The sequence below is a fragment of the Girardinichthys multiradiatus genome, chromosome 22, assembly GCF_021462225.1.
Source record: "Girardinichthys multiradiatus isolate DD_20200921_A chromosome 22, DD_fGirMul_XY1, whole genome shotgun sequence".
In the NCBI taxonomy this organism is placed as follows: domain Eukaryota; kingdom Metazoa; phylum Chordata; class Actinopteri; order Cyprinodontiformes; family Goodeidae; genus Girardinichthys; species Girardinichthys multiradiatus.
This window is the reverse complement of record NC_061814.1, coordinates 5,824,781-5,843,190: the sequence shown is the minus strand read 5'-3', so window position 1 is coordinate 5,843,190 and position 18,410 is coordinate 5,824,781. Positions and strand designations below refer to the sequence as shown.

The window sequence follows — 18,410 nt, the reverse complement described above, 5'->3', positions numbered from 1 at the left end:
GGACCACCACCCCGGTCTGCCAATCCAGTGGAACAGCTCCTGATGTCCACGCGATGCTGCAGAGTCGCATTAACCAACAGAACCCTACAACAACCAGAGCCTTACCACTGAGGAGCTTTTTAATCACCTCGGTGACCTCAGCACCACAGATTGAAGAGCCTGCCCCAAGGTCCCCAGGCTCTGCTTCCTCAGTGGAAGACATGCCGGTGGGATTGAGGAGGTCTTCAAAGTACCCTGCGCTCTGACCCACAATGTCCCGAGTTGAGGTCAACAGCATGCCAGAATCGCCTCGAAGCCATATGGAAGTCGTTTTCCATGGCCTCTCCGAACTTCTCCCATGCCCACGTTTTTGCCTCAGCAACCACCAGAGCCACATGCCGCTTGGACTGCCAGTACCCATCAGCTGCTTCCAGAGTCCCACAGGCCAAAAAGACCCGGTAGGACTCCTTTTTCAGCCTGACAGCATCCCTCTCCGCCAGTGTCGACCAGCAGGTTCAAGGATTGCCACCGAGATAGGCACCAACAACATTGCGACCACAGCTCTGGTAAGCCACCTCGGCAATGGAGGCACGGAACATGACCCACTTGAACTCAACGTCCCCCACCTCCCCCGGAACATGTTTGCAGCTCTGTGAGGTTGAAACTCCCTCACAAGAGACTCTGCCAGGCATTCCTAGCAGACCCTCAAGATTCGATTGGGTCTGCCAGGTCTGACCGGCATCCTCCCCCACCATTAGGGTGAAGCTCTCCTCCCCTCTTCATCCAAGTGTCTAGGACATGCGGCGACAGATCAGATGACACAACAATAAAGTCGATCATCAGACTGCGGCCTAGGGTGCCCCAGTGCCAAGAGGACATATGGACACCCTTATGCTTGAACATGGTGTTAGTAATGGACAATCTATGACGAGTACAGAAGTCCAATAACAAAACACCACTTGGGTTCAGAACGGGAGGGCAATTCCTCCCAACCACACCCCTCCAGGTCTCACTGTCATTGCCAATGTGTGCGTTGACGTACCCCAGCAGAACAAGGGAGTCCCCTGGAGGGGTGCTCTCCAACACCCCTTCCAAGGACTCCAAAAATGGTGGGTAGTCTAACCTGCTGTTCGGTGCATAGGCACAAAGAACAATCAGAACCCCACTCGTGGAGGCTGCCCTACATACAGGCGCCAAGATGGTTGGCAACAAGTATACCCTCCCCAGCTCTGCGCCTCTCACCAAGGGCAACTCCAGAGTGGAAGAGTGTTCAACCCCTCTCAAGGAGACTGGTTCCAGAGCCAGAGCTGTGTGCCGGTGACCCACGTCCCAGCGTGGGAACACTGTTTCCATTTATAGCATTCATCATAAGGGGTCTGATCCCTCACCTAGGACCTGTTTGCCTTGGGTGACCCTACCAGGGGCATAAAGCCCCTGACAACAAAGCTCCATTTAAGATTTCGTCATTATTATTTACTGTCTTGCAACACTAAAATCTCTTTTATTTTATAAATTTTTCATTTCATAACCCAGACCAGTGAGGACAGGTGAAAAGACAAAAATAGCAAAACAAACACTATTTAATTGAGTCCATTGTTGTCCACAGTGCAATATGCATGTTGACTGATAAATGATAAATTAAATAAACTGAAACTCGTGAATGATGAAATATACAAAAAATACCCTCATACGGTTGATTTCCAATAATAATAATAATAATAATAATAATGATAATAATGATAATTAACATTAATAATAATATAATGTGGTTACATGAGTGGATCTATGTGTTTGTTTGTTTGTTTGGTGATAATCCTTTTTTTTTTTTTTTGTTTTTTTTTTTACAGTGTCTTGTCCGACAGAGTGGCAGATTTACTTTCACAGGTAGAGCATTACGGCTAATGCTTTAATGCCCTGCTTGATATTTATATAATAAACTTTATTATAAACTACTTTTTTGGTTATTTAAATTGTTACGGAGACGGAAACAAAAATGAAAAAAAACAAGAATGAAAGAGAGAGAGGCGAGGCAAAAAGGAAAAAGGTAAAGAAGGAGAAAATAATGGAGGCAAGAAAGAAGGATGAAGATATTACAAGATAACACCCTGCTTGCTTCTATAGCTGCAGAAACGTTCATAATACCAGCTATTTTACCGAAAAGTGCACGGTACTTTTCAATGCAAGATGTTTTTTTTTTTTTATTGCTGCTCAATATAGAACATTTGTGTATTTGTTAACACCTGAATCGAAACACCTATGGGTTTGAGTGTGAGCGCGCTTGTGTATACAAGGTTTTGCCATAAAAATATGCAATAGCAAGTGTGAGGAGCCACAGACCTGCCCCCCCTGGACCGGAGATGGACGCGGAGGAGATCTGACCCACAGACATCCAAAGGTCCCCCAGAGCGCAGGAACCCCAGGGGAACCACCACACCACTGGGACTACTGCAACCCTCCCAGAGAAGAGCAGGGGAGAGTCCCAGGGGAACCACCAAGCAGCCACCGTGCAGAAGCCCAGGGGAGCTGCAGCAATGAGCCCACAGGCCCAACCGGCAGCCGTCTACACCAGAGCAGATCCAGCCATTGATCCAGAGACCCAAGACCCTGGGAAACAGCACTCCCCAAGCAGAGGCCCGACAGAGCCTAGGGGCACGGGCCCCGGCATGCAGCCTCCAGGATTGAGCCGACACACCCCAAAGCACCCAACCCACTGAGAACCACAAATACACCAGCGGGTAGTGTGGCAGGGAGGAAACAGGCCCACATACTCCCAGGTCCAGGTGCCGATAACCCATAGGGTCAACCAGCCCCCGGACCCAGGAGGTGGTCCCCTTCCCTCTGGGGTGAAAACTCAGACGCCCCACTCTTAGACTGCTGAAAGACATAATGACCACTTTAACTCTCTCTGCTAAATTCTCATACTACTCTCCAGTTTTGCGTTATTTACTGTTATTTTAGCTTTTAACTTTATGTTCTCTTATATTTCTCTTTCTAGAAGCTACATCTGGCCTGGGCCTCTGGCCTGGAAGGAGACATCAGCCAAACTGCTGCTGCCAGCAACTTAATGCTCACCTTCTACAGATACACTTGGCCCTGTCTTTCAGTGTATAACCCTGTCTCTCCTAGACATGGGAGACATAGAAAGTACTCTTGGATCAGTGCTTCTAGGTTCTTTTCGTCTCTCTGCTCTGTTCTCTTAACCCCCCAGTCAGTTGTGGCAGATGGCTATTCACACTGAGCCTGGTTCTGCTGGAGGTTTCCTGTTAAAGGGGAGCTTTCCTCTCCACTGTTGCTACATGCATGCTCAGTATGAAGTATTGCATCAAAGTCAATGCAAGGGCTGCCCACTGTCGCTACATACCCAGGAAGAGTGAATGCTGCAAGTCACTCACTCGCTGCAATCTGCTGGGATTTCTTACATAGAAAAACATTTTAAATAATTTGCATTATAAACTTAATCAGACTGTACTGTTTGATATTTAGGATTATATGGAAAGTATGTACCTGACTTGAAATCTGTATGGTTGGATTGAACTGGATTGAAGTGCCTTGAGATGATGTGTTGTGAATTGGCGCAATATAAATAAAACTGATTTGAATTGAATAAAATGTATATTAAATTTAAAGACCCCCCTAATATAAGCCACAGCCCCCCCAGCTAAATTCCTCTGCAGCCTGGTCTGGGAAAACTGCAGGCAGAACTGACATCTGACCAGGTAAACCTGTGACAACTGAATGTTAAAGCCAGGCTGCGCCAGAAGTTCTGTTTCCACTGGGTAATCTGGAAGGACCAGTAGACAGACGATAACATCCTCTGTAGAGTTGCTGCTGAGGGAAAATTGGTTTGTTGAAATGGGTTTGCTGATTTTTAATGTAATGTCATTTTTACAGTTTTTATGTTTAAAGTAATGTGTATAAAGCACATAATTGATTTTTTGTAAGGAACTGTCATATGTACAAACTAAGTAGACAAACTCCCCTCAGCCTAAAAGTCACAAATCACAACAATATATATAAAAAAAAAAACTCCTAAATAGATCTCAAAATATAAACTAAAGATCAGCCATTAATTCAAAAACATCTTACTTTGGACAAATCTTTGTAGCGCTCCACTTTCCTAAATCTGGCAGCATTTGAAATATTTTTTAATCATTCTGTTTTTATTGCACGGTGGCGCAGTTGGTAGCACTGTTGCCTTGCAGCAAGAAGATCCTGGGTTCAATTCCCGGCCTGGGGTTTTTCTGCATGGAGTTTACATGTTCTCCCCATGCATGCGTGGGTTCTCACCGGGTACTCCGGCTTCCTCCCACAGTCCAAAGACATGCCTGTTAGGTTAATTGGTAACTCTAAATTGCCCTTGGGTCTATGAATGAGTGTGTACGTGGTTGTTTGTGTGTTGCCCTGCGGTGGACTGGCGACCTGTCCAGGGTGTACCCTGCCTCTCGCCCATAGACTGCTGGAGATAGGCACCCACTATGGAATAAGCGGTAGATTATTGCTCCATCTCTCCCTCACGCTAAAGTTCCGTTCGCTCATAAAAGCTTGGTTTATTTCCTTTCAGGTCCTCACCTTTGGTGAAAAAAAGCACATGCCAGCCCTATTTTGTTTTACCTGGGCACAGCTAAATGTTGACAATGTTGAAATGCTGAAAAAAGTAATTAGTTTCATTACTCGTTATTGAAAAAAGTAACGCTTAGTACCAACGTCTATTTTAACACTATTTTTTCCATTACTGCTGATATGTTACATGCTTTTACACACACTACTGAAATGCTCTCACAGACACTACTGAAATGTTCTCACATACACTACTGAAATGTTCTCACACACTACTAAAACACTCTCACACACACTACAGAAACGCTACATACTCTCACACACACTACTCAAATGCACTCACACACGCACTACTGAAATGTTACATGCTTTTATAAACACTAGTGAAACACTACATGCTCTCACACACTACTGAAACACTCTTACATGCACTACTAAAATGCTCTCACACACACTCCTGAAATGCTACATGCTCTTGTATACACTACTGAAATGCTCTCTCTCACACACTACTAAAATATTCTCACACACATTACTGAAATGTCACATGCTTTTACATGCACTACTGATAGGCTAGCAGGTTATTGATGTTTAACAGTAAGCATTACATATCCCACTTTATTCACTTCCTTTCTCACAGTTCTGCCAATGCCACTTCTGTTTCAACAATCTACTTCAACCCGCAATGAATCATGGGATAAGGTGGAGGAACCCGCAAATTTGAACAGCCTTCGTTGCACCGCTGTGACTTATTTGGCCTGCAGATGCCGCCTTATAAGGATGCAGCCCCTTAATTTGGACACAGCCCTTCTCAACGTCTTTCCTTTCCTACTGAAACACCTTCCATTTCTACTTAAATAACTGGAAATGATTTGTGTGGAAAAGAATATTTAAAAAACAAACAAAAAAAATCAGAAGAAAGAAAAATCCAAAAACCTTCAAAGATTTCAAAGATTCTTCAAGATTTGAAGACGCTCATTTTAATTTCCTCTACAGGTGAGTTAAAACTAGTTGCTTTCCCGCTTCTATTATCGTCAAATACTGTGCCTTTGGGTCATCTTCATCTTTCAAAGCCCACATAAAAAGAAAATGTAGATGATTCAGGAACAGGTCACAGACACCATCTCTTTAACATATCAATATGAATAAATTGTCTACCTAGCACATAGATTTGGTATGTTACCTCACCCATTTTCCGCTTGACCCTGCCACTTTGCTAAAAGTTTGTTCTCTGATGTTGGCAACAGCAGCAAAACCTTTTACAAAGCTCTGTTTTCTTGCTGAGTGAACAATAAATATACACTCACCAGCCACTTTATTAGGTACACCTGTCCAACTGCTCATTATTGCAAATTTCTAATCAGCCAATCACATGGCAGCAACTAAATGCATTTAGGCATATAGACATGGTCAAGACGATCTGCTGCAGTTCAAACCAAGCATCAGAATGGGGAAGAAATTTGATTTGCAGCTGACAAATCTGCAGCATCTGTGTGATGCTATCATGTCAATATGGACCAAATTCTCTGAGGAATGTTTCCAGTAACTTGTTCAATCTGTGCCACGAAGGATTAAGGCAGTTCTGAAGGCAAAACCCCGAGTGTCCAGCCTCTGTTTCCACCAAGGAATGCGCGATGGCAGGATTGAGGAGATCCTCGAAGTACTCCTTCCACCGCCCGATAATGTCCTCAGTCGAGGTCAGCAGCCTCCCACCCCCACTATAAACACTGTTGGCGAAGCACTGCTTCCCCCTCCTGAGGCGCCGGAATGTTTGCCAGAATCGCTTCGAGGCCAACCGGTAGTCCTTCTCCATGGCCTCACCGAACTCCTCCCGGGCCCGAGGTATTGCCGCTGCCACAGCGCTGCCACAGCAGCACGTTTGGCCTCACGGTACCCGTCAGCCGCCTCAGGAGTCCCACAAGCAAACCACAGCCGATAGGACTCATTCTTCAGCTTGACAGCATCCCTTACTGCCGGTGTCCAGCACCGGGTTCTAGGATTGCCGCTGCGACAGGCACCGCAGACCTTACGGCTGCAGCTACGGGGAGCAGCATCGACAATAGATGCGGAGAACATGGTCTACTCGGACTATATATCTCCAACATCGCCCAGAATCTGGTCAAAGCTCTCCCGGAGGTGGGAGTTGAATACATCAAGAATCCTTCAAGAATCCTTCATGAGGACCCCAGGAGCCAGGCCTGGGGTCGGGACTCGCTGGAGAACGCCTGGTGGCCGGGTTGCTCCTCGTGGGAACGGCCGGGCCAAGCCCGAACGAGAGACACAATGCCTTCCCCCAGTGGGCCCACCACCTGCAGGGGGAACCATGAGGGACCGGTGCAAAGAGGATTGGGTGGTGGACGAAGGTGGAGACCTCAGCGGTCTGATCTCCGGATGCTTAGGCTGGCTCTAGGGATGTGGAATGTCACCTCGCTGGGGGGGAAGGAGCCTGAGCTTGTGCGGGAAGTCGAGAGATATCGACTAGAAATAGTCGGGCTCACCTCCACACACAGTGTGGGCTCTGGAACCCATCTCTTTGAGAGGGGTTGGACTCTTTTCTACTCTGGAGTGGCCCACGGGGAGAGGCGGCGGGCTGGTGTGGGTTTGCTTGTTGCCCCCTCAGCTCAGCCGTCTCGTGTTGTGGTTTACCCCTGTAGATCAGAGGGTCGCATCGCTGCACCTTCGGGTTGGGGATAGGTCCCTGACTGTCGTTTCGGCCTATGGACCGAGCAGTAGTGCGGAGTACCCGGCCTTCTTGGCGTCCCTGTCGGGGGTGCTGGATAGTGCCCCTCCCAGGGACTCCATTATTCTCCTGGGGGACTTCAACGCCCACGTGGGAAATGACAGTGACACCTGGAGAGGCGTGATCAGGAGAAATGGCCTCCCCGATCTGAATCTGATGTTTTGTTATTGGACTTCTGTGCTAGTCACAGATTGCCCATAATGAACACCATGTTCAAACATAATGGTGTCCATCAGTGCACTTGGCACCAGAACACCATAGGCAGGAGGTCAATGATCGACTTTGTTGTCGTATCATCAGACCTTCGGCCATATGTTTTGGACACTCGGGTGAAGAGAGGGGCTGAGCTGTCCACTGATCACCACCTGGTGGTGAGTTGGATCCGCTGGAGGAGGAGAAACCCAGACAGACTTGGCAGGCCCAAGCGTATAGTGAGGGTCTGCTGGGAACACCTGGCGGAGCCCTCGGCCAGGGATGTATTCAACTCCCACCTCCGGGAGAGAACCACAAAATGTTATTGTTTATTCAACTGCTTCAACGAAGGTGGGGGAACTTCGAGCTTGTTTTGACAGATAAATCACTCTTGCACGAAATAAACACAAACGCTTCTCTTAATTATATATATGAAGATTTATTGAAGCCATATAATTCTGATGTACCATTATTCTGGTCCAAAAACCTTCACCTAACTAACAAGCACTATTCTACACTGATACACTGATAGGTATTATTGAGTCAACTCAGAGGTAAGGAAACGACACAGTCAGTTATACTTGCGGCAAGGGTAGGTCACACTCTGCAGTGCAAAACTACAAAGTGTTGGCACCCCTCTCTCTTTATTTATACATGCTTGGTCACACACAGTTCGACAAACATTCAGGGTGGGGGTGTGTGTGTGTGTGGGGGGTCAGAAAGGTTAGGGTTCATTTGTCTTGAGGAAGTGGGAAGTGGGCACCTGGTGTATAGCCCCCAGATGCTGCTAGTAAAATAATAAAATAATAAAAGCATAACTCATTCTTGTGACCATCTCCCTTCCTGTAACATGTAAGGAGGGAAAAGCACTTAGATGAGTGATAAACAATACAAAAAGTCATAAAAACCCTAACATACACAAAGGGGATAAAAATGACTACAAAACAATAATAATAAAAGAATAACATATATGCGCATTTAGTGTCTATGAAGATCAAACCAGTAGTTTTATGGACAAAATGTGTAATTTGGGTTAAATGGAAAGAAGTCCTCCTGTTGTGCTGATGTCTCGATTGCAGTGATCAGCTGGTGGGGCCGCGCCCCTTTAGCCACTAGCAGCTGATTGCCCCAAATCTCGAACAAAGAGTCATAAAACTCTGAGGCGGGAACTCAGTGGAAAAACTTCAGTAATAAACTGGAACAAAGGAGTGGTCAGGCGAGGCCCAGACCACAGTTGCTTTGAATGGAAAACTTTAAAATCCAACTTCTAACTCCTTGGCAGCTGCCAGACAAAACATGAACACACATGATTCAGCGCACCTTGCACAGCAAATCAAACAGCTCAGCATAAAACACTTCAATCAGTATTGCATGCAACAAGTTGATACCTTAATTACTGTTGATTCTAAATCACCCTAACTGAACAGAACAAAATTACTTTGACGTTGTTGTGATTATGAATCTGAGAATATTATTTAATATTTAATATTAATATTTTAATATTTTATCAAATAATATTTCGGTCTGTTAAGGGTTGTCCTGTGAATACCAGCCCAGTAAGGCGATGATATTAGGACAAAATAGAAAGGTGTGAGACGAGCTCTGACATTATTGAACAGCATAAACTCTGCACACAGACGGAATGAATTTACACAATTTCTTAAAATACAAGAATGTATTAACAAAAATAAGTCAACTCAAAGTCAAACATATTTCAATCAACAAACTCTTTACTATGCTAAAACAATCCAACTAAACTACCAAGCAGAATTAAAGAATAGGGAAGATTAATGGGCTATGTACAATATAAACAAGTTGATTAAAGATGATTGGAAATTATGACCAAAAGAGTGATGCAACATTACCATGCAATGTTTATGTTTGAGAACCAAGGATTATCTTGAAGAATCTGGAGATGAAGTTAAGTTAGTCTTGGAACCAACTTAGGAAATAATCAGCAACATTTAGACAACCCTTCACAATGCAAGATCAGATAAAATATTATTTTAATGAAATAATATTTTAAAGAATGATCTGCTGAATAAAACCAACCTTCTGGATGACTAATTCTCAACGTTGTCTAATTAGCTGCCTTCATTTATTCAAATAATATTTGAAGAAATATTATTAAGGGGATATTTTGTAAACGAGCCAAATCTTTCTGGAGAAATGGGCTTAATGGCATTTACTTAGTTATCAAATCTAGTAAATGATGTTCAGGGACTATTATTCACTAGCTTGAAAACCAACCACCTTTCTGTTGAATACTCTTTAGTAGCAAGCACGTGATCTTACCGGTTAGCTAACAAAGAAGCGGATAATTTAGCACCAGAAACAAACACATACCTTTAAAATACCTCGGTTAATATAAGGGTCAAAATGCATAAGTGCGGACGGCGCGTTATGATCAATGTTCTGTTTAAAAATCACCCTTTAAATAAAGTTTGTCTTAACTTTAAAAATATACAAAGAACACAAACGTGTGCTGCAGATAGCCTGCTACCACTAAGATATCCGAGTTTCACAAAAACAAAACTTCATAGAATGAAAACGTTCAAACTGTTAATCTGTCTCTGCCCAAAATTTTTTATTTATGCATAGAAATCTTGCGGCGCAATGTTTGAAGCAGAATTTGGCATGTACTAAAATGAACATTGCGTGAAAGTGTGCGGAAGCCACGCAAACGTTTGAATTGATAATAATAAACATCACATAAATCCACTAAAATGACTCCATTCAGTTTTATTTTATTCATGGAGCGTCAAACCCGATGCTTTTTTCATGAGTTTGAGCTTTTATAGTTTAAACCAGAGCGATGAAACTGAATTACATTCAGCCTCATACAATAACATAGCACACCTCAGAAAAAGCTGGAAGCAACCTCAATCTGATGTAAACTGTGAAACCTTTTCTGTTTTGGTCACCTGTAAATAGAAATGCTCATCGGTCTGCATGCCGAGGAGCGTAAAATGCATGTGAATCATCTAAGGGACACTTTCATTCTCAATGAAAAAGAAAACATTGTTGGATCAGCAGATTGATTCCAAACAAATCAGGTTTGATGATTTCTTTGTTGGACAAGGTGTAGACAATCACACATGTCCATAAATAGCTGCGTAATGTTGCGCATAACTGTTGAACTGTGGGAGCTTTGGCACAGCTGGAGGACGGAAGACGTCAGAGGTAGTGAGATCATATTGATCTGCTGGTAGAAGATGATGCATGGCTTATTGACCAGTTTAAATTGCACAGGGCAATTATTTTGGAGTTCTGCATGTAGCTGGCCTAAGTGTTACAGAGGGAAACTAGGAGGAACCGCGCCTTGCCGGTGCCAGTTCATGTTCTCACTATGCTGTGGTCTTTTACTGGAGCTTTTAAAAGGGAGCTGACTGACAGGTCGGGTATTTAACAGTCATCCCTGAGCCGGGCCATGCCAGCCATATGGGTCGGACTCATCTGTATGTTGCTCATTTATAAACAGTTCTCCTAAACTGTGGCTCTCATTTGCAGCGAGGAGCCAATTTCTGAGGGTAATCAGAGCTATGGACTGCACTCATATTGCTATAAGGGCACCAGCTGCAAGTGAATATGAATTTATGAATAGAAGGCATTATCATTCGATATATGCGCAACCTATTTATGATGTGCTAATGTCTCTCACTAAAGCAATGAAACGCTGGCCTCCTCAGCTCATAATTCCTTCATTCTATAATAATTATTCACTCTGGTGTTTTTGCATTAGGGGCCCGTGGGGCATGGCCCCACAAGTTCATGCTGTTTTTTTATAAATCAGATATAAGATATACATTTTTATAATTTCATTTATAAATCAGACACAATAATATCGTTGAGCTTAAGGTAATAGTGTAGTACTGTGTGAATTTATCTCTGTGCCTATGCTGCTCAACAGTTTTCGCTCGGTGAGCACAGCTGAGTTGGCCCTGCACCTGCACTGTTATGAGCTGGACAAACTGTTGTGCGTGCGTGCGCGTACTCAACGTGCACTTCAGTTTTGTAAATAGGGCCTGGCTGCCAGGGCCCCTGAACTGAGGAGCCACCATGATGCTCAAACCTATTTTAAGGGCATCTCAGCAGTCATTCAAAATTGACTTTTTTTTTTCAAAAATCAGTTTATTGCTTTTTTTTTTAAACATGGTACAAGACATGTATCACACATGAACACATAACAGTAAGTAATAACAGCAACAAAAGACGACAAAAAGAAGAAAGGCATTAAGAGCTGAAAACTTCAAGGTGACAAACATGTAAAGTACATTGAGACAGTATATTTTAAGTTTGTTGTATCAGGGCCGCATACTGGAATTTAATCCAAAAGTTCCGAGCATCGTACATTAGAGGCATCAAACAACTTGTTCACAGTTCTCCAGCCATGATCAGTGATTCAATTTCTAACACTTTTCATACAGCTAAATACACTTGAATTATTTTTATTTAGCATAGGCATAACGGAAACTTCGCCCATGTAACAAAAAGAACAAAATTAGCCCGATTATGTTCGCTCACTTATTCATCATTACAAACACTTCCACATTCCAAAAATAGTAAGAAATTTTTCCACATCTTTTTCCACAGAGTATTTACCCTTAATCATAAAGGTAAGTTCCTCTAGGGCAAGAGAACTAGATAGCGTAGATAGCCAGGTTTTCAGCTGAGGCCAAGCAATAGATTTCCAGGACCTGGCTATACTATATTTTGCCTGTAGCACACAGTAGATTATGTTTTTTTTTGTCAACATTGCATAATTGATTTTCAGTGGAAACAATTTCTAAAATACATAGTTTAGGACAACAATCCAGTTTAACACCTGTGATATGTGAAACTTTATCCAAAACCTCCTTCCAAAATTTCTGAATCTCAGGGCATTCCCATAAGCAATGGATCAGAGTGCCTTTGGCCCCACTTTTAGGGCATATATCTGGAATATTAGAGTCAAATTTGTTTAATAATGTTGGGGTAAAATATGTTCTCATTAGCCATTTATATTGGATTAATTTAAGTTAATGTTAATAGATTGTGTCTGAGCTTTCAAACAGGCCATCTGCCATTCATCCACGAATAAATTACTTTTTAAATCTTCACACCATACCAGTCTATTGTTATCTGAGGAGATTTGGGAACTGTCTTTGATGGTATTGTAAAAACGGGATATTAGACCCTTCTTCATATGGTGGTTTATTGCTAGGTCCTCTAATGAAGTGAGAGTGGGTAAGGTAAGATATTTTTGTGTAGCAAACATTAAGCTTCTAATTTGAAGAAACTTAAAAAAATGCTTAGTGGGAATATCAAATTTGCGTTTTGAGTCATCAAAACTCATCATAGTGCCTTTATCAAATAAATCTGCAATTTTACTTAGACCTTTATCATGCCATGTTTTGAAATACATATCTGTTCTCCCTGGTTCAAATGTTATATTGAAAATTGGGATAGTGTGAGAGACTAAATGTACATCCTTCAATCAAACGAGGTGTGAAAATCTTGACAGGTGGGCGGAACTTCCGGTGGCTGGGACATCCTAGGGCGGGACTTCCGGTGGTGGGCCTTCGTGTGACGTAACCAGATATCGTCATTAGCCGGATTTTGTCATTAACCGGATGTTGTCATTAGCAGGATGTTGTCATTACAAGGAAGCGAATCTTTCTAATTGTATGTTTTTAGATGTTTTTTACATCTAAAAACAAAACATGTAGTTTATCCACTTTAAAAGGTCACTCAGGTTGATGCAGGCACATCACACAAAATTCTGATAAAAAGAGAGAACCTGACAGAATTGTAAATTAATTTTGTTTTAACACAGGGGTTATTTAGATGGATGTTTTTACATCTAAAAAACAAGGAGACAAAAAGTAGATACAGAACCTTTCTTCCTCTGCTCAAATGTTTGAGTAATCTAATCTGCACCAGTAACTTGTAGAGATGATCTAAAAACAGAGAAATAAATGAATTGAAAAAATAAAAAATAAAGGTTATAAAATCCTCAGTCACTGTTTATTGAATTAAGGCATCACAGCTGTTTCTTGTGTATTGTCTCAGTCAATATGCATCCACTGTTTAATGAATAGGTGACCAGACCTCAGACATCCGCAGCTGTTTCTTGCGCATTGTCTCAGTCAATACACATCCATTGTTTAATGAATAGGTGACCAGACCTCAGACATCCGCAGCTGTTTCTTGCGCATTGTCTCAGACAGTCTTCACACCAACTGTAGTCAAAAAGTAATTAAGACGAAAGTGCTATTTTCCTGGCTATAAGTCTGGAGCATTGTCTGACAATTCCCATTACCTATTTATTGAATTAACACGTCTGTGCTGTTGCTGAGGTGTCTTGGGGGGGTGTGGCCAAGGGGCGTAACTATGCGCGCTGATAGGATTTCGTCATTAGGGGGCGAATCTAAAATCAACGAATTAAAAAAACAGAGGGGCGTTCTTCATTGTTTGTTTTAAATACTAGCGGAAAACGCAACAATTTACCTGCAGCATTCGCTGGAAAAGAACGCTTGTTGAACAATGGTTAGAGTTAAGAGAGTTTTTCATCAAACCGGGGAGAAAAGCAAGGTGTGCCAAGATGATGAACAACCATCTACATCATCTATTTCCTAGTCTGAGATACCTATCGGAATTCCTATCGTAACATACTCTGCAGATGATGATTCAACTTCACCAACAACAATGGATGAAAAACAGGCCTCAGGTCAGCTAAGACGTACGTCTCTTCTGTGTGAAACCTCAGTAACCGTCTACAGGCATACCCGCTGTGAAATGGATGCCCCGAAGAAATCAACATATTACCTATGCAAGGTACAAAGACCTCCGTTCGACACTCTGCAGGAAGAGTGGTCTTTGGAACCATATGGACTGAGCGGTAGCTGGGGGTATATTTTCATGTATGAAATAGGAGAGCTCTGCCTGTATCAATGGGATCAAGACAAGGTATTTAATGGATCATTGGCTCTGTCTACTCTCACCCACAACGACTGGGCTGTGTTACGGTTGGCAATCCCACACCTTAATGATAACCCTGAACCAGTCTCAGTGTACGAAAGGGAGGATGAAGATGAAAGCTCTCCTCAACCAGCGAAAAGGATGAGAATGTGTCCTTCCGATGTTGAAATAGCTGAGAGAGAACCTCTCTTTAGTGCAGTGTGGGGGTCAAAAACCACAGCAAACGGCCGCTGGTCTTTTCAGGCAAGCAAACGCAAGAATAACCAGACGACCCCCTCAGATCTGTTTGTGTTGGAGGCATTCAATCAGAACTGCGGTGTATTCAAGACTGTGCTGGCTCTACCGTATGATGCTTGGGTTGAGAAGATGAATGAAATTGGACAGCGTCTTTCCAACCTTTTCGAAAACTTACGCTGCTGGATTGATGTTATGTCAGTGAAAAGAATCCTGACATTCCCTGTTGTGGATCTAAAGCCCACCCTCTTTTGAGGACCCACCCTCTTTTGAGAACCCACTCCCCTTCTTGAGGACCAACCCACCTTCCTGCGCTATATATCAGGGTCTAACTGCGAGCTCACAGACTCTTCTTCTTCATAACGGCGGGCGGCATACCTTGAGAATGTATGGAGCGTACGGGAAAACACCATACTGGGACCTCTACAACCAGCAAGAAGAGACCGTCTTCTCTCCTGATCATGATGATGAAAGCTTCAACACCGGGCCATATCATCCACCTTCTCCAGACCTCTACTCACCAGCCACCTCATCATCGCAGCTCTTTGAGTCCCTATTCAGTCCAGGGACACCGACAGGATACAACCTCAGATCGTATCATCCGCCTTCACCCGACCTCTATTCACCACTATGCGTACACACAGATATCCAACCTGAAGACAAGAGGGTGATCGTGGAGGACGAGGCAACCATCAGCTACTCACCCTCCCCAAAAACTCCAGACCCGATACCTGCCCCTCAGCCTTCCCCAGAGGAGGAGGAGAGTAATCAGGGTGATGAAATTGACGGCTGGATCTCAAGCGCTCTCATCAATACGGTGAAAACAGCAATACTTCATTTATTCAACATAACCTGTTTGAACTATGTCAAAGAAACCTGTTACGGGTGCATAACGAACCACCCGAGCCAACGACAGCATCAGTGCCTGGAGATATTGGAGGAGGAGTATTACCAAGTCAACTTTCAACGCATCGTGCGATGACTCGTAAACCCCAAGCTCCTTCCTGCTATTCGGAAACTTCTGACACTTCGACGTATACAAGCAGATTACTTCAGAGTGAAAACAATTGCAGAGACGGTTTTATATGAACTGAAATCGGTACAAGGCTTCCATAGTGCAATCACTGATATGTACGATAAGATGAGCGGTAATGACTGTCTCAAGCAGCTTAACTCTGTTTCAGTGCTACAATCCGATCTCAGATGATTGATGACTTGTTTTGTCTTTTCTGTATTCTCTCTCGGTTTTGTACTGGTATACATATATAACAGTTTTGTTTTTTTAAAGATTGCAATGTTTGAATTGATCTTTATTATCTGAATGTGTTTTGTTTTTCTGTTTCTCTATTAAATACGGGTACAAAATAAAAAAAGAAGTATAAATATACCCTCAGGTGTTTGTTTTTTTTCATTATTTAACAAGTAGTTGTCAGAGTGAGCATAAAACTGGGATGTCTGAAAGAAGGATCATGAAAAATGTATATTACAACCCATCAAATCCATCTTCAGTCAGTGTGACGTCACTCTCGGAGATCGATTGATTTCACAATCCAGCGCCACACATCCATATAGAGCCATGATTGAGACATTGTTAAACTTTTCTGAGGATTCTTTAAAAAGCCAGTTTAGCTCTGGTCTTTTTTATAAAGACACTGCAGGGGCTCTGAACTCTATTGTTACAACTAACGGCCCTAATCAAGGTCTTAACAGCAGAGCAGGCTTTACGGAAAATTCCAGGGAGGTACATCTCCTAAGCATGCAGACATATTTTTCTGTGAGAGACTTCTTTTACACTCTGTTGACCTCAAAATTAAACTTACAAGAGCCAACGATGCCTTTTGTCTCATGGCCGCAAGAGACTCTACTTTCAAACTCAGGATATTAGGAGCATCTCTTTTCATCAAAAAAGTTACCGTCTCTCCAGCTGTACAACTGGGTCACACTACAGCTTTAATGAAAGCAAATGCTCTCTATCCACTTTCACGTGTGAATGTAAAAACATATTCCATCCCTGAAAATTCAAGGGTATGCAACCAAGATAATCTTTTCTTAGGTATCTTTCCCAAGTATGTGGTGATTGCATTACTGGATCATGACGCTTTTACAGGAACACGCAATCTCAATCCGTTTGACTTTAATCATTTTGATATGGAATATTTAGCTTTGTGGAAGGATGGCATCTAAAAAATCTTCCGCTGAGTATAACACGTCAGGAATTTAATCAAGGATACTCTCTATTCACATTCAATCTTAACCCGGGTGAGGACACAGATGCTCTATCTCCAGTTTCCAGTGGGAATTTAAGATTGGTAATGCGTTTCAGAAACCCGTTGCCTCATACCACCACGCTGATCATCTACGCTTGTTATGACTCTATTTTAGAGATTGATTCAAAGAGGCGTGTGCTGGTGGATTATTATTAATCTAATCAGACATGAATAATCATGAAATTGAGAACCTGCTGCAGCATCTGCTGGGAGATTTGTTTTGTGGTGTGTGGCCATGCGACCAGCTGCCGCTGCTAGCTGACAGATTCCCAGGGACCGCCTACTTTATTGTGAACACACATCCTTCACACATGCCTGGAGAACACTGGTTAGCTCTGACTTTGGATGAGAATGGTCAATCCAGTCTTTTTGACTCTTATGGATTCTCTCCGGATTTCGAGTTCTACCTGTCAAGCATTGTAACATTTTTAGAAGACACATCCTCAAAAATATTGTATCATAATAATCAGCTTCAAAACACTCTGTCCACTGTGTGCGGTCACCATTGCATTTTTTATCTATGTCATAGAGCTTGCAGATTAAAACTGCAGCAAAATACACCGGAGATGTGATTAAGAATGATTTAATGGTATCTAACTTTGTGAAAAAATATCAGAAATGTGTCATTAATCAAAGTTGTACATTTTATACTCACGGAACATGCTCTTTGGAGATGTTTCTGGATTGTTATGGAATTTAAATTGTCTTTTTTTTTTTCCATTGTTTGTTTTTTCTTATGATTTAATATTTGTGTAATGACATCATATGTAGTGTGTGAAGTAGAGAACGAAGCTAGACTTGAAAATATAATCAATAAATATTTTATTGAATAAAAGAAATAGGCTACATGTTTCATTTTCTTATAACGGTTTATGGTGAAAATGTAATCCATCGGGGTGGTAATGTCGTCTTACGAAGAGACTTTTTTGACTTCCCATCAGCATTTTTTGGATATTCCAGCTCGGATCGCGACCAATGGGGAGGATGAGTTATCTGCCTTCTTCTTCTTGTTCTTCTCTGCTTAACGCTGGGTGATGTACCCCCATTTTCAATAGATGTACCCCCAGTTTTGAACCGTCTATATTCATCACGAGCATAAGGGTTAATGACTGAAGATATGGGGATGTTTACCTCTGACAAGGTATGTAGAAAGTCTGACCACCCTTGGGGTAGCCATGCTCCAGATTTTTTAAATGGAAGGATGAGATTTTTCAACAAGTCAATCATGTGGGACCCCTTTACAACATTCCCTTTATATACAAATTCACCTCGCGAAGTCCAACTCACTTCTTTCGGATAATTTCATCAAAATGTACTCGGCATTTTTACGGTTATGCTTCGGTAGGCTTTTCAGTATATCCGTAACAACCTGATCCTTAGGGGCCTCGTACTGCCCTGGGCCTTGTTTTTCTTGGGACTGCTCATGCTCCGGAACCTCTGTGTCACGCTGCAGTGTCAAACTCACCCGCTGTTGTTCTTTC

At 42.7% G+C, this 18,410-nt stretch overlaps 1 protein-coding gene across 22 annotated transcripts in view; it reads right to left on the bottom strand.

The window, feature by feature from the left end:
• Positions 1-18,410, bottom strand: part of col13a1 (collagen, type XIII, alpha 1) — a 394,128-nt gene that overhangs the window by 219,487 nt on the left and 156,231 nt on the right. The gene's annotated exons all lie outside the window — the stretch shown is intronic.